At 38.7% G+C, this 15,442-nt stretch overlaps 1 pseudogene; it reads left to right on the top strand.

Annotated features, from left to right (window-relative positions):
* The first annotated feature begins 3,203 nt into the window (after positions 1 to 3,203).
* On the top strand, positions 3,204 to 3,815 carry LOC112668548 (ZAR1-like protein; annotated as a pseudogene).
* The last annotated feature ends 11,627 nt before the right edge of the window (positions 3,816 to 15,442 follow it).

Genomic DNA, 15,442 nt, shown 5'->3' with positions numbered 1-15,442 from the left:
CGTTATTGCATTTTGTTCTATTATTTTATAAAAATGACTATAAATGGAAATAAAAGTCTTATAAATATAACTCAGTTGAGACAAAGATCATTAGATACGTCCAAATAACAATAACTTCATTCTGACATGTATTGGGCTTAAGTTGGCCAACAGCAGGTGCAAGTATGAACTTAAAATTCAATTTAAAAATATGTGGAAAATTGTATCCATACTAGTCATTGAAGAGTATGTCTAGAAGGCAAAGTTTTTTACCAAAAATTTATTTACCAAATAAATAATATTTTAGCTCTCTGAAAATAGGATCACATTACAGCATGGAAACCACTTGTTTGAATTTTATACATTGGACTGTCATGCAATTTTTCAGGAAGAAGAAAAGTGGGGGCTGCAAATAGAGGCAATTAGCTGGTAGGTGGAGACTGAGAGAAGCAGGTTTAAAAACAAGTCTTATCTCAGGTCACTAAAAATCTAAGGCTATTCTTGCTTAATTATCTCTTAATTACCATATTTCAAAATGAATAAATTAATGAAGCAACAAGAAAACTAGAAACTTCCCCAACTACATATAACATGACAGCAGATATACTCTCTCATTAACAAATGCACACATATATAATATAGACAAATGCAGGGATGAATCAAAAGTCAGCATCATAGGAATCTGTCAACTGGACCAAAGTCATTTATCTACCCTTTTTTTAAAAAAAATAAATTATTTATTTATTTATTCATGAGAGACAGAGAGAGAGACAGAGACATAGCTAGAGGGAGGAGAAGCAGGCTCCATGCAGGGAGCCCTATGCGGGACTCAGTCTCAGAATTCCAGAATCATGTCCTGAGCCAAAGGCAGACGCTCAACTGCTGAGCCACCCAGGCGTCCCTATCTACCCTTTTTCTTAGTGAGGACCAACTACCACAGTTACCCAAAATAAGAGGATGATGATGAAGGGGCTTAGCAAATGGTTGCTAAGCCCCTTTATATTGGTCATCTTTCATCAAATTTTGCATATGCACATGTACACACACATGCTGTGGAAAAGCCCATCATTAAAAATGTAGCCATTGGGATCCCTGGGTGGCGCAGCGGTTTGGCGCCTGCCTTTGGCCCAGGGCGCGATCCTGGAGATCCGGAATCGAATCCCACGTCGGGCTCCCTGAATGGAGCCTGCTTCTCCCTCTGCCTGTGTCTCTGCCTCTCTCTCTCTCTCTCTCTGTGTGACTATCATAAATAAATAAAAATTTAAAAAAAAGTGTAGCCATTAAGGAGATACTATTCACTTTTATAAACTCAAGACTACCCTCTTGTATTTTTATCACTTTCTGCCTATAACTTACTTTGTAAAGAAACCTTCTGGAGCAGAGATCCCAAGAGAATAGAAAGGGATCTAGCTATTACCTCAACCAGAGATTCTGAACCTGGTGTGTTATGGGAGCATGGGGTGGGGAGGGGCAATTTCTCTGCAGCAAGCCATAACATTCTTCAGGTTCTCAGAAGTGTCTGCGCCTCAGAAAGGATAACATTTGAGCTGAAGGAGGGAAAGAGCTTTGCACAAATACATAGTGGCTGAAATGAGACTAAAACTCATTTTGCTTAACTTCTGTCCCACCATGGAGCCTAACCCTAAACCCATGAGCTTCCATTATACCTAATGGTATGACACATACCCAAAAGGTTTTCAACTCTTACTGATGAAAATGAGGGGCATAACATTTTAATATAACCCAATAGTAGGAGTTCAGTGATGCATGACTTTCTTCCACTTAAGGCAATTTCTTTTCCAAGATTGGCAGAGGTCTCCTGCATCCATTATTATAAACAGTTCCCTTTGTGAGCCATGTAAAACATTCTTGAATGCTAACACTGAAATGTGCACTTATGTATCAGATCTTTTCAAACAGAAATAGAATCATAGATTCCTATCCTCTTTCAAATCGCTTCCTACCCCAATTTAAATCGTAGCTACATAATTACTTCTCAACTACGCATGATCTCTGACTGTTCAATATTGACTCCTTGGCAGGGACTCCCATCAAAGATTTTTATTTCTGAGCCTACAGGTTGTTGGGAGTACAACCATGCTACTTGGGCTCAGAGTATTAAATGCTATAATCCAAACATTTCTCGAGAGGCTAACATGTACATGTGAGGTCAACAAAATTTTTGGTCTTTGCCAGTCAGAGCTGATTTAGACCCTAGTGAGCTAAATATGATAGGCTATGTATCTATTCCAAAAGCCCTGCAATCTAATCTCCTTAACTGCTAACACTTACTTTAAAAGGTACAGTTTGGGCATATCCAAAAGCACAGTTCAATTTGATGATTCCGCACTACAAAGCCAAATGAAAATCTTCAAGCAGAGATTTTGCAAATTTTTTCGGATTTCCGTAAAGTAATGAGTGTCTTGTACAATATTTATTGCTGTGGGCTTAGCTTTGTATTTTTAACTCTCTTTGTTTCATGACATGGTATAATTATATGCTCAAACCATAGTCTAAATTTATCTTATTGTAGTTTTCTGATAAAATACTATGTACTACATACAACATTTATATTTATAAAGTCTATGCTAGAGGCAGAGAGAGGTTTGTTTAGACCTTTAAATTGGGGTGTGAGGAAGAGGGGGAAAGAAGAAACAAATTTCAGGAGAATTCTGCATCAAAGGGTATGTGTTAAATGCTCTCATGGATGTCGGTGTACGAGATGATATGATAATTATTCATTACCACCTCTTTTGTGCTGGTATCATGGAGGCAGGAACCTTGGGTTCTCTCCTTGGCTTTGCCACTAGCTAATGGCCTGACCGCTGAAATTTGAATGTCTCACTTGTTAAATAAGATAGCTGGACTAGATCATCTTAAAGGAACCTTCTAGCTTGTAAAAACTGTACAATTCTACAATACTTTGCATAATAAGAGACTGAGAATGTTTTCATAGGGGGAAAACATATCTGCTTTGACTATAGCAGCCCTCTATTAGGACCACGATGTGTAAAAATAACTGCATATTTTGAAAGAAGATAAAAAGTATTTCAGAGAATTGTGAATCTCAGAATACATATGTACATATCACAATTTTTATATTTATTGATATATTTAATAATCAGGATATTTTTGAACAAAAAATGTGAGTAATGAAGAAGAATTTGCCCTGCCAGATACTTCAATGTTTTTTAACATTGAGTGTTTCTTAACATTCACCAGTCATGGGCCACAGGAGCCTGATTCAGCTGCAGAGGGAAGGGGAAGACCAAGAGAGGAAGGCTTTTGCGTCCCGCTGAGGCCAGTGAGCAGCAGCAGCGGCCACCACCAATGCCAAGGTCAGAGGAAGACAAGCAGGAGGAACCTCACCAGCACGATGAGTTGGAGGAGGAAGATGCCTCAAGTCCTGGGAAAGAGAAGAGTAAGCAAGCACAGGGAGTTGGTGGAGCAGAGCTGCTCAGGAAATCCACTTTCCAGTTTTTGGAAGCAAAACATGACTATTTTCATTGTAAAGATTGTAAGACCAGATGGGAGAGTGCTTATGTGTGGTGCATTTCTGCAACGAATAAGGTTTATTTGGTTGCAAATGCCAAAAGAGTTTTAACCCTTACCGAGTAGAAGCAATCCAATGTCAGACCTGTTCAAAGTCTTGTTGTTCCTGCCGTCAAAAGAAAAGACATATTGATCTAAGGAGGCCTCATCGACAGGATCTGTGCGGTCGCTGCAAAGACAAGAGATTCTCCTGTGGCAATACTTACAGCTTTAAATACATCATACTGTACATTCATACTGACAGGCAGTATGAATTGTATGGGACACCCAAATTCTCCTTGTAACTTAGCTCTGACTTGGCATTGGAAAATGGATTAGGTTTTTGTACTTTTTGTAGGTTGTATAACAATTGTACAATGTGAATAGAATAAAATAAATGCATGTAAAAAAACAATAATTAAAATAGCATGACAACAGCATAGGAGTAGACTGGCATCAATGGGTCAGGAAAGAAAGCACAGAAATAGTACCTACAGGACATACTAATATAGTATATGATAAGGATGTTAACTTCAAATTGGTGGGAAAAGAAAAATGCTGGGACGATTATTAGCTATTTGGGGATAAATTGAGCCAACATGAATTCCAGATGATAGAAGGAGTTAAAGGTAAAAAGTGAAACCATAAGAACTAAAAGAAAACATTCATGGAGTAACACCAAAGAGAAAACTATAAAGACTTAAAGATTTGACTATAGAATATTGAAATAATACTCTGCATGTCAAGAAAATGCCATGAGCAAAACTAGGAGGCAGACAACAAACTCATAGAAAGAATTATATCACATGTGAAAAGATTATTATCTCCAACATAAAATGCTTCAAATCTATAAGAGAGGACAAACACCCTAATGGAAAAATAAACAAATGATATGAGCAGACAATTCACAAAAGAAGAAATACAAATTACTAACAAATATGAGGAAAATATCTTGCTTCATTGCTAATCAGAGAAATGCAAATTAAAATAATACCAGAAACAATTTAAACTGCTCAGTTATTAAATAAACTCAGAGAAAGTATTTGCTTAAAAATAAGCCACGCTTTTAAAGCAAAATACTCAGGGTTGACGTACGTCATTAATTGCACAAATATTTATTAAGCAACTATTACCTATCAGGCACTGCATTAAGGTAATAAGGATACAAGGTGAGTGAGACATGAAGCATTTGTATAGGGATGGAGAAGGACCAATAATAAAAGAGTTTTAGATAAAAGGCACTGTCATGCAGTACTGGTAAGAGAATCAATTGCTATGCCCTTTCTGTAGAGCAATTTGATGACATGCATTAAAAGCCTTGAAAATAGGGACACCTGGTGGCTCAGCAGTTGAGTGCCTGCCTTAGGCCCTGGGTGTGATCCTGGAGTCCTGGGATCGAGTCCCACATCGGGCTCCCTGAATGGAGCCTGCTTCTCCCTCTGCCTGTGGCTCTGCCTCTCTCTCTGTGTGTGTCTCTCATGAATAAATAAAATCTTAAAAAAAAAGCCTTGAAAATAAATATACTCCTCAATCCTGCCATTCTAATTCCAAGGCTTTTAACCTCAGGAAATGATAAAAATATATGAAATTAATAATAGCAAAGACTTTTTGACTGCTTACTAGATATCAGGCCCTGTTTTAAGAACTCCGACACACATTAACTTATTTAATTATCATAATTTTCTGAGAATGGTACTATTTTATCCCTGTTTTACTTATGAGGACATGGAAGAACATGGAATTTAAGAAATTTGCCCAGGGATCACAGAGCCTAGGTCCAAACCCAAGCAGTCCCTGCTCTCAACCCATATGCCATGATGTCTATGAGAAGTTGTTAATTACAGCATTATTTTTTTTTTACAGCATTATTTATATTTGTGACAAGTGTAAATAATCTAAACAAACACCAATAGGGGTTTGGTTAAATAAATCCAATGGAATACTATGGCGATGCCAATAATCATGATTTAAATATTATTTAATGAGTTGAGAAGATGATCACAATATACTGTTATGTAGACGAAAAGAACTTGCAAGATGTTAATCACGGCGCTTTCTTAGTGAAGGGACTCAAGGTGATTTCCACTTTTTTCTTTGAGCTTTTCTATAATTTATTAATTTTACACAAAGAATCCATATTATCTTAAATTTAAAATCCATTTAACAAAATGGAATCATTGAAGTCTTTTCAGTACGTACCCAGCCTAGTTGAGGTATCTCTCTTCTGTGCTCCCATAGTGCCCCATGCGGGTCTCTAGGATCCATTTGCCATGTGATTTGTTTATCCATTGGTTCCCTACCTCCTACCCTGTCAGTGTCACAGATAAGTCTCTTCTTAGCCCTCGCATAGTGTCTGGCTCATAGTATACAGCAAATAAAGATTTATGAAGGGAATGCAAAACATTTCTTCACGAAGAAAAGAGAGAAGAAATTCATTTTCCAAAACATGATTTTCACAGGTTTGTTTGAGAAGTGGTTGAGAGGTTTAGGTTTGGGGCTTGGCTCTGTAAAACTCACTACCATAGGTCATCCTGGTCATACCTGTCCCTTCAACAGCCTAGGTCTTCAATGCCTAAGAACAACCTCCTTTACTGCTACAGTTCTTTGCTTCCCCCATGCTAACCTTTATCAACAATGTGTTGGCCCAGTAGAATGAAATCCTTGGGGGCAGGACCCATGTCTTTTGCAACTCTATCCAGCACCCAGCATAGCACCTAAGGCCTTCTTCCTGACTTCCACTGACTAATCAGCACAAACCTTTTCTTAGTAACTGGTGATAGTGAAAGGCCTGAACTCCTTTGGAATGAAGCTGCCTGCCCAGCACCAGAATTTGCTGTGCCTCTCTCTTCTCCCTGGTACAGATGGCCACCTCTGTGACCTGTGTTGAGGAACCATCGTGCACATTTATACTGGAAACTGCATTCCCTGTTTTAAACAGAAAACACAAAATCCTCACTAGCATCACAACTTAGGAGGTAAGAAAGGTGGGGCAGGGAATGTCTTAAATTTCACAATGTGGCCAAGTCAGAAGAACTAATTAAAAGTACCTCAGAATTTAAAGTCAGAGCAAGTGAAAATATATAAGGTAAATAGAGCATGTTTATAAGATACCAGAAAAACAGGTTGAAAAGCAAATACTTTTGAGATTCCAAACTCTTAAAATTTATCTGTTTCTCCCAATGCTGGTGATCCTCATAGCAGGCTTCTAACCCTCCTCAGTCAGGCTGCCTTCTTTGGTCAATCAATGGGTATGAGATGTGGGTTTGCCACAGCCCTCCCCGTTCATGAAACAGGCCTTTTGCCCTAACCAGGTCGCTGCTGTCTCCAGGTGCACACTCCTGCTCTGAGAACCATGCTTCTGACCTCAAGTAGCCTGACTTCTTTATAGCGGTGCTAATTTGCATTCCCAAATGTTTCGCTTTCTGGCCTGATGATAGCCAAGACCCAAAGCAAAAGTCTCTTAATACCACAAGAGTGCAGTTATATTTGTGTCCCATATGATTCAAAGGGAACCAGAAACCTCATCAGAGAGGTAACTGGGGAGACTTCCAACCTAATTTCCAGTCATCATCCTTTAGGTTCATAAACACTTCATATACTCTGTGTGGACAATGTTCCAAGAGAAACTGTGGATAAGAATCTGTTTGAAGCAGTATATTTCATCTATGGATATTTTTTGAAGGCTCACCTGTGGAGAGCTGAAATACGACTGGGAAGTTGGCCAGTTATAATATGATATAAACACCCAAAGAACTAAAGAAAGCCCTCTCCTAAATGATGTGTCTTTCCATTAGGTTAGAACTCAGTAGAATATATTCTAACACAGAATAATCATATAGGATAGTTACAAAAGTAGAGAGGTTAAGAGGTCCAGCTGCAGGGTCAAATGGCTCCAGATTCAAAGCATAGCTTTAGAAGGTATTTGTTGAATGATTTGAATCTGTTTCCTCATCTGAAATATTGAGCTAAAAATAGTGCCCACCTCATTAGCATTGCAAGGTTTAAATAAGATAATGCATATAAATATACATAGCACAGAACCTGGCATAGGAGAAGTGTCCCAAGATGTTAAAATTATTATTATTTGGGGGGGCACTTGGGTGGTTCATTCGGTTAAGTTTGTGACTTTATTTCAGCTCAGGTCATGATCTCAGGGCTATGGGATCGAGCCCCACGTGGAGCTCCATGCTCAGCAGGAAGTCTGCTTGAGATTCTCTGTTGCCCTCTCCCTCTGCCCCTCCCCCCATGCTCTCTCTCTCTCTCTCTCTCAAATAAATAAATAAATCTTTTAAAAATTTGTTATTTTTTTCTGTGGGAAAGATTACTTCATCAGTATGCATGTTCTTTTTCCTGGCACCCAGCTAGACTACATAGCCCAACATCCCTTGCAGTTAATAGTGGTCATATCTGGCTAATGAAAAATGAAAAAAAGTTATGTAAGACATTTCCAGATTTGGCCCTTCTATGCATAACCTTCTGTGTTCTTTCCCCTCCCACCTGCTAGATATTGACACTCAGGAACCTTGGATGCCCCAACTTGAAAATGTCAGAACCTCCACCAGCCTGGATCTAAATGCACACACAGAGAAGAACCCTGTCATAACTACTACTGACTAGGAACACCCATACTGGACCACTCTCTCACCAGTAAATAAACCTCCACTGTGTTAAGGTGCTGAATTTTGGAGTTCATTGGTTATAGCAGCTAGCATTACCCTAATAATATACTAAGTCACAGAAGAGTAGAACCCAAGAGAAGAACTCTTAAAAACATCCTCGATGTGCAAGAGATATTGAGGCTCAGAGTCATTGTCCCAGGTACTACAATGGACCTTTTGCTTCAGACTCCTTCAAATACACCCTGCCCTTTCACATATGATGCTAATTAAAGACTGTAGGATCAAAGTACTCTGTTTGCCTACTTAAAGCTAGATCTATTCCTAGGGAAATTTTAGCACACCAAGTTGGAAATACAGACCCCTTTTACTAGACGGCATAACAAGAATGGAAGGAAAACAAGAGAGCCGTTTTTCACTGTTCTGTGTCTTCTTCACAGGGGGTCATGAGGTTATATTATTACGCTTCTGAAGGGGCTTTGAAAAACGAAGAGTTACACCATATATGGTACTATTACTCAGCAATTTTATTGGCTTTTCCTACTAATGACCCAGGAAAATGACTCTACAAACATTTATTAGGCAACAATTTTTGTGCTTTCTTAACCCTCAACTAGTCATTGTGGGAAACCAGCCATCTTCCTTAAGAAGTTTACAACCTAGCTGTCTTAGTTTGAGCTGCTATTAAAAAGTGTCATAGACTGGGTGGGTGTTGGGGGGGTACTTATAAACAACAGATATTTATTTCTTACCGTTCTGGAGGCTGAAAGTCCACGATTGGGGTACTAACATGACAGGTTCTGGGGAGAGCTCTCTTCTGGGTTGCAGATGGCAGACTTCTCACTGTATCCTCACACAGCAGAATTAGAGGAAGCTCTCTGGGACCTCTTTTATAAGATACTAATCCCATTCATGATGGCTCCATGTTCATGATCTAATCATCTCCCAAAGGTCCCCATCTCCAAATACCATCACATTGGGGATTAAGTTTCAACATATGAACTTTAAAGAGACACCAACACTGCACTAGTTGATACTGCACCAAAGACTTTAGAAGTGCCTAGTTACATGGTATAGACAACGCCAATTCTATGGACATGCAGAAGAGGGAGAGATTGATGAGACTGATATTTCTAGAAGAACTCACAGAGAATGAAACTTAGGCTAGGCTTCAAAAGACTCTCAAGAATTGGCTAAGCAGAAAGAACACATATATAGGCACATAAGGAAAATTCAAGCAAAAAGGGGTGATGCCTGGATTGCCAAAGTAATTAAAGTGGATACCTGCTTCTCCTACACTTCTTTTCCTAATTCATCCAGTAATAATAACAGGTGAATAATAATTTACTATGTGCCAAGAACTATACTAAGTACTTCTTGGCCATTATGGAATATCACATTTACTAGAATCCTATGAGGGAAGTACAAGTGTCTCCATTCTACAGATGAGAAAATAGAGGCTGGAAGAGTTTTAATTGCCAAAGATCTCACTGTTAAGTAGAAGAGGCAGAATTCAGATTTGGTTCTGTGCTCTTCAATGTCAACCTACACTATCAACAACTCATTTGGGAAGATAGTTATATAACATCTCCAGGGATGTTATATAAAAAATCAAGAAAGACCCAGAAAGACCCAGAAAATCAAGACAAGACCCAAATGTAGAAAGAAGCTTCTCTTCTTCTCCTGAATGGGCACATATGGCAAAAATACTAGATGAGTCAGGAGATTTGCATTCAAATCCTGGATCTACCACCAATTAGTTATGACCTCAGGCAATTTATATTAATTCTCTGAACTTCAATTTCCTCAACTGGGAAAAACTGGGAGAAAATAAGTCCTACCTCATAAGGCTGCTGTGAAGTTTAAATAAGATGCTACATTTCTGGAGAACCACAAACTACCGCAACTGGAACTGGAAGAAATAGAAAACCTGAACAGGCCAATAACCAGGGAGGAAATTGAAACAGTCATCAAAAACCTCCCAAGACACAAAAGTCCAGGGCCAGATGGCTTCCCTGGGGAATTCTATCAAACGTTTGAAGAAGAAACCATACCTATTCTACTAAAGCTGTTCGGAAAGACAGAAAGAGATGGAATACATAAAAACTCGTTCTATGAGGCCAGCATCACCTTAATTCCAAAACCAGACAAAGACCCCACCAAAAAGGAGAATTATAGACCAATATCCCTGATGAACATGGATGCAAAAATTCTCAACAAGATACTAGCCAATAGGATACAACAATACATTAAGAAGATTATTCACCATGACCAAGTAGGATTTATCCCCGGGATGCAAGGCTGGTTCAACACTCATAAAACAATCAATGTGATTCATCATATCAGCAAGAGAAAAAACAAGAACTATATGATCCTCTCAATAGATGCAGAGAAAGCATTTGACAAAATACAGCATCCATTCCTGATCAAAACTCTTCAGAGTGTAGGGATAGAGGGAACATTCCTCAATATCTTAAAAGCCATCTACGAAAAGCCCACAGTAAATATCATTCTCAATGGGGAAGCACTTGGAGCCTTTCCTCTAAGATCAGGAACACGACAGGGATGTCCCCTCTCACCACTGCTATTCAACATAGTACTGGAAGTCCTAACCTCAGCAATCAGACAACAAAAAGAAATAAAAGGCATTCAAATTGGCACAGAAGAAGTCAAACTCTCCCTCTTCGCCAATGACATGATACTCTACATAGAAAACCCAAAAGTCTCCACCCCAAGATTGTTAGAACTCATACAGCAATTTGGCAGTGTGGCAGGATATAAAATCAATGCCCAGAAATCAGTGGCATTTCTATACACTAACAATGAGACTGAAGAAAGAGAAATTAAGGAGTCAATCCCATTTACAATTGCACCCAAAAGCATAAGATACCTAGGAATAAACCTCACCAAAGATGTAAAGGATCTATACCCTCAAAACTATAGAACACTTCTGAAAGAAATTGAGGAAGACACAAAGAGATGGAAAAATATTGCATGCTCATGGATTGGCAGAATTAATATTGTGAAAATGTCAATGTTACCCAGGGCAATTTACATGTTTAATGCAATCCCTATCAAAATACCATGGACTTTCTTCTGAGAGTTGGAACAAATTATTTTAAGATTTGTGTGGAATCAGAAAAGACCCTGAATAGCCAGGGGAATATTAAAAAAGAAAACCATAGCTGGGGGCATCACAATGCCAGATTTCAGGTTGTACTACAAAGCTGTGGTCATCAAGACAGTGTGGTACTGGCACAAAAACAGACACATAGATCAATGGAACAGAATAGAGAATCCAGAAGTGGATCCTCAACTCTATGTCCAACTAATATTTGGCAAAGGAGGAAAGACTATCCACTGGAAAAAAGTCTCTTCAATAAATGGTGCTGGGAAAATTGGACAACCACATGCAGAGAAACTAGACCACTCTCTTGCACCATACACAAAGATAAACTCAAAATGGATGAAAGATCTACAGTGAGACATGATTCCATCAAAATCCTAGAGAAGAACACAGGCAACACCCTTTTTGAACTTGGCCACAGTAACTTCTTGCAAGATACGTTCATGAAGGCAAGAGAAACAAAAGCAAAAATGAACTATTGGGACTTCATCAAGATAAGAAGCTTTTGCATAGCAAAAGAAGCAGTCAACAAAACTAAAAGACAACCTACACAATGGTAGAAGATATTTGCAAATGACGTATCAGATAAAGGGCTAGTATTCAAGATCTATAAAGAACTTATTAAACTCAACAGCAAAGAAATAAACAATCCAATAATGAAATGGGCAAAAGACATGAACAGAAATCTCACAGAGGAAGACATAGACATGGCCAACAAGCACACGAGAAAATGCTCCGCATCACTTGCCATCAAGGAAATACAAATCAAAACCACAATGAGATACCACCTCACACCAGTGAGAATGGGGAAAATTAACAAGGCAGGAGACCACAAATGTTGGAAAGGATGTGGAGAAAGGGGAACCCTCTTGCACTGTTGGTGGGAATGTGAACTGGTGCAGCCACTCTGGAAAACTGTATGGAGGTTCTTCAAAAGAGTTAAAAATAGATCTGCCCAATGACCCAGCAATTGAATTGCTGGAGATTTATCCCAAAGATACAGATGCAATGAAACGCCGGGACACCTGCACCCCGATGTTTCTAGCAGCAATGTCCACCATAGCCAAACTGTGGAAGGAGCCTCGGTGTCCATCAAAAGATGAATGGATAAAGAAGATGTGGTCTATGTATACAATGGAATATTACTCAGCCATTAGAAACAACAAATACCCACCATTTGCTTCGATGTGGATGGAACTGGAGGGTATTATGCTGAGTGAAATAAGTCAATCAGAGAAGGACAAACATTATATGGTCTCATTCATTTGGGGAATATAAAAAATAGTGAAAGGGAATAAAGGGGAAAGGATAAAAAATGAGTGGGAATTATCAGAAAGGGAGACAGAACATGAGAGACTCCTAACTCTGGGAAACGAACTAGGGATGGTGGAAGGGGAGGTGGGCGGGGTGGGGGTGACTGGGTGATGGGCACTGAGGGGGGTACTTGATGGGATGAGCACTGGGTGTTATTCTATATGTTGGCAAATTGAACACCAATAAAAAAATTTCTTAAAAAATAAATAAGAAGCTACAATTTTAAATAAGTTAGAGCTATGTAAATATAAAATCATAGTTTTTCTTATTACAACTAGTTTTATCCTGGTGGGAACAGAGTAAAATATAAAGACGTTTTAAGGACATTAGAAGTAATCACAAGAAAACTTTAGACAAAAAGGCACAAATCAGAGCTGAAAGGACAGTCCTATACTATAGCCCACTATGAAATAGCATATAAGTAATAATAACGGGTAAGGCTTATGGGGTTCTTACTACATGCTTTGTGTTTTCATCTTTACAATGACTCTGTGAGGTGAATCATAGACTTTTGTCCAGTAGTTTTTGTTCATTTTGCTTTGTTTTGGTTTGCTTTTTGACTATCCAATACCTGAACATTCCTCTTTTGTGGAAACCCCACCACTGAGTAAGTCTTGATGGAAGGCAGAGTAACACCTACCACTACTAATGCCAGATCCAGACACTACCTGCTCCCTGGGCTAGGGAATGAGCAGGTGCTCTAAATTTGGCTAATGAGCTAATTCCATCAAGGACTTGGCATGGGAAATGAGTAATGCCTTTTAGCCGCACAAACATCAAGTGGTCAGTGGTGATGGTGCCAAAAGTGGCTTCAAGAGTCTAGAAGCTATAGAAGCAGTATTTAACCTGGTCTTGCAGTTTCCTTTGGTTTCTGCCATTTTCTGAGCTTGATTTGCCAACCATCTTAAGATCTTTCCCTAAAATTTGTTTTGCTTATGTTAATTGGAGTTGGCTGCTGTTATTTGCAACCAAGAATCTTGGCTTACAAAACCGAGAGCTATTAATGTCCACATTCTATAAATAAGAAAACTGAGGTGTAGCTAAGTTGATGGAGCTGGGATTTAAATCCTAACAATATGACACCAGGTGCTCCCCTAAGGAAAAAGGAGTATATAAAGACCATTCACATAGGATATTACTGCAACTAGACAGACAAATAGAGCATATACACAAACACACACACACAAACACACACAATGTATAAATACATAGACTATATGTGTGCAGGTGTGCACATGTGCATGCGCATGTAAACAGATTCTGAATGCAATGCAGCCTTCCTGGGCTCAAATTCTGGCTGGTCTACCTACTAGGTATGTGGCCTTGGGCAAGTTACTTAACTTCTCTGTGCCTCAATTTCTTCATCTATAAAGCAAGAATGATAATAACACTGTCTTCTTCATAGGTTTTCTGGTAGGATTAGATGAGTTAATATTTGTAAGGCACTGAGAACAGTGTCTGGGACAATGTCACTATTTGTTACTATTATATGATTCTAGTTTTAGGACTGAAAATAAAAACTTTAAATTCCTATCCAAAACAAATGCTCTTTTTTTTTCCAAAACAAATGCTCTTTATTTTTGGAAGAAACTACCAAAATCCACTGAAATAAGGGTCATTTAATATTTCAATATTACATATTAAATATTAATAATATATTATATACATATATTTATATATAAAATATCCATCAATCAAAGAAAACCTTAGAATCCTGGGAGCTTCACAATGGCACATGGTTTAGTACTAGACTGTGGTTAGAAAGGTATTACTTTTACCTAGATTGCTTTGGGGCTTTATTTATTTATTTATTTATTTTGCATGAAAAATGTGCAGATACCTACAGTTGCTGTCAAATGACACAAATCCCACACCCCATATCTAGAAAAGAATACAGTGAGAATGCTAGCAGTAGAGACCTGATTCCCTTACCCAACTATACCACTTCACAGAGCCCAGAGCAAGAACAGCCTCAAAATTCAGCCCAGATGTACTAGCGGACAATGAAGTACACAAGAAGAGGAACTAGCCTAATAAGGCAGGTACTTAATATATATCACCTCACGTAATCCTCCAACAACACTTGGAAATGGATATGATTTTTCCAACTTTACAAATGAGAAAACTGAATGTCAGAGAAGGTAAGTGACAAGGCTACTAAGTGACAGAGGTGTGATTTAAATCTAGGTCTGAAAAAAAAAAATCTAGGTCTGTTTCACGCCAAAGCACATTCTAAAATTCTAACATGAAAACTTCACAGGACGGGGATCCCTGGGTGGCGCAGCGGTTTGGTCTCTGACTCCCTCTCTCTCTTTCTCTCTGTCTCTGTGACTATCATAAATAAATAAAAATTTTAAAAAAAAGAAAACTTCACAGGAGCAAGTGAAGTGGTTGGAGAAACTTGAAGTGCTCCACTGTAGAGAGGAAGAAGAGATTAGTATGTGCTATGACCTAACACAAGTGTAAGCACCAAGGACTATTTCAAGGCATTTTTACATGCATTATTTTGTATTAGTAATCTGGCAGGCTGAAGTTCAGTGGTAAAATGCTCCAGGTATTTCATGTTTCCTGGTATTTAATTAATTCTAAAAAAATCTTTTAATAGTTGAAAAGTAAAATCTTGGGATGCCTGGATGCTCAGTGGTTGAATATCTGCCTTTGGCTCAGGGCGTGATCCCAGAGTCCCGGGATCGAGTTTCACATTGGGCTCCCTGCATGGAGCCTGCTTCTCCCTCTGCCTGTGTCTCTGCCTCTCTCTCTGTGTCTCTCATGAATAAATAAAATCTTAAAAAAGAAAGAAAAGTAACATCTCAAAACCACTATGTCATACTTTTTCAACAGGTACACACAACCAGTGTAAGCCATGGAATAAACA

The sequence above is a fragment of the Canis lupus genome, chromosome X (assembly GCF_003254725.2).
Source record: "Canis lupus dingo isolate Sandy chromosome X, ASM325472v2, whole genome shotgun sequence".
NCBI lineage: Eukaryota > Metazoa > Chordata > Mammalia > Carnivora > Canidae > Canis > Canis lupus.
The sequence above is the reverse complement of the archived record's forward strand: the minus strand, read 5'-3'. Positions and strand labels throughout refer to the sequence as shown.